The 2,500-nt window shown below is 33.8% G+C and overlaps 1 protein-coding gene across 1 annotated transcript in view; it reads left to right on the forward strand.

Moving 5' to 3' along the window:
- The window catches only part of LOC115224093 (syntaxin-binding protein 5), a 370,435-nt gene that overhangs the window by 228,419 nt on the left and 139,516 nt on the right, over positions 1-2,500 (forward strand). The window lies entirely within an intron of this gene.

Here is a 2,500-nt window from a genome sequence, read left to right on the forward strand (position 1 = left end):
TATTTCATTCATATATTTCTGTCACAAAGATATTAATTCTTCTCTAACTCTTTAACATTTAAACTAGCCACATCTAATCAAAATATTTTACATGTTCAATATTCAAAATGGTCAGATCAGGCCTCTCACACCTACCCTAAAATGTCGTTATAAAAACAACAGTCACATCATTGAAATTTCAAAGCTACAAGATAATGCATGATTATTTCAAAACTATGTGAATAAAAAGCATTGCATTTGACTGAGTAATCCGAATGCTGTGAATAAAAAGCATTGCATTTGACTGAGTAATCCGAATGCTAAATGGTTAAACTTCAAAGGCTCACATCATGGATTGGCAAAGTCATTGGGGCACTGGACAATACTTGCAGAATTTAGTTCCAGTTCTTTACATTCTGAAAGCAAATCCTGCCAGAGTCCATTTGATAGGTGGTCCCTGAATATTGGGATCAATTTAATATTCCTTTAAAGTCATTTTAGATGTAAATGGAAGTAGATTCTAAAACTAAGACCAATATTTAATTCTGGTTTCTGTAGTGGCATGAAGGCGATGAGCCTGATTTCCTTCTGCTTAGAATGTCGACCTGTTACCAGTTTTATTTTCCACCATATATGATACCCCTTTGCAGCAGCTAAAAAAAAATGGGTAAGGTGTCTTTTCTAGAGAAATAACAACCAAAATACCTGCAATGGATTTGAACTATTAATTTCAATATCATATCCACATGGCCATTTTGCTTCTACTTGCTGAAAAACTGCATAGAACCATATACCACTCCAAATACTGTGGAATTTAAGTACCAAAACTAAATTGGTTTTGGCTTACAAACAGACCAACATGAAAGCCTTTCTTGTGACATTAACAATGAAATGTCTTTCAAATTCCATTCTGATGTCTTAAAAAAAAGGCAAGACACAGTAGATATGAGGTTAAATACTATGGCCATCACTTGCAATCAAGTGTGATTTGAGTGCATCGACCATGCTGTTGCCAATCAGTGTAGGTACCCCTGTAGTTGCAAGCAGATACCAACACCTTCTTGTCCCCTGACCCAGTTGACCATCAAAGATGTAACAGCTGGAAGGAGAAAGAGAGCTGTACCAGAATTGGGGTGGTATTTCGTTTATTGACACCAAAAGAATGAAAGTCAAAGTTGACCTCAGCAAGATTTTAACTCTGAATGCAGAAAACAAGAACAATGCAATTTATGCAACACCATAATGACTCTGCTAATCACCCATACAATGTCTGAACAACAGATAGGCTGGTCATGACTACATCTTTGATCATAGATCTGTCAGATCAGAGCTGACCTGAGACTTGTCAACATTTCTTATAGTGATGTGAATATCTGTTCATAAATTCCGCCAAAAATTATATTTAGAACTATAGAGGGTGGAATTTATGTTCACAGATGAGCTGAGTAGAGACATCGACTAAACTGAATATGTGATGAGGTTTTTCCTGTGCTTTTAATTGTAAATCTCGATTGCAAATTGAATTTTTGTTGTAGAGCCTGTTTGGAATAGAATTAAGAAATGGGATTATTGAGAAGCAGGAAAAATGTATTAAAGAAAATATGATAATAGGGAAAGAAATATGTGTAGAAAATGATAGCCTTTAAGCAACAACAAATGTAAGTTGGATGAAACTGGAGCAAAGAGAAGGAAACCTGGACTTGTGGTTATTAATTATAATATTGTTAGTTTAATTGCTGATAAGGCTACAGTATTTCTTTTTGTAACTATAATATACTGCCAAGTATTTTAAAAGTCAATATTCGTATAGATTTTCTATAGAATTCAAAGCCAGCACAGCAAATGATGACATTTTGTAAACAAATACATCTGTAAACAACGTGATCAAAGACAGGAAAATAAGTAATGGGTGTATATGCACATTTTAAGAGTTGTTGCTCTTTCATCAGCACCACATCCAACTCATCAACTATGCGCAGATACATTCCTTTAGTACCCAAAACACATTCCTGGCAACTGGTACATATTAATTTCTGATAAAGCCACAGTATTTTGTTTCATAACCACAACATATTATAAAGTATATTACAGGCTTACAAGCCAATGTTATGTCTTACCATGTATTAGCAGTGCTTATATTTTCACTTTTAAGTTTATCTCTGTAGATTCTCTATAGAGTTCAGTGCCAGCACTGAAAGTTATGTTTCATAAATATCTTTAAGTAAACAATGCGATTGAAGATAGAAAAAATAAATAATAGGTGTATATGCCTATCTCAAGTGTTCATGGACAGTTGATGAGTTAACTGAGGTACTGATGAAAGGGCAATAACCCTTGAAATATGCATATACAACCATTATCTATTTTTTCTATTACATTATTTACATTGATGTATTTGTTTATGAAACTCTAAATATAAAAGAAAGCAAATGTTGTCCACATCCCATGCTCTTTGTTCTTAGGAGAAATATTTAAACTACTTAACAGCAACATAGACTATTTTCCAGCATACAAGTCAATG

This window comes from Octopus sinensis, linkage group LG24 (assembly GCF_006345805.1).
Source record: "Octopus sinensis linkage group LG24, ASM634580v1, whole genome shotgun sequence".
In the NCBI taxonomy this organism is placed as follows: domain Eukaryota; kingdom Metazoa; phylum Mollusca; class Cephalopoda; order Octopoda; family Octopodidae; genus Octopus; species Octopus sinensis.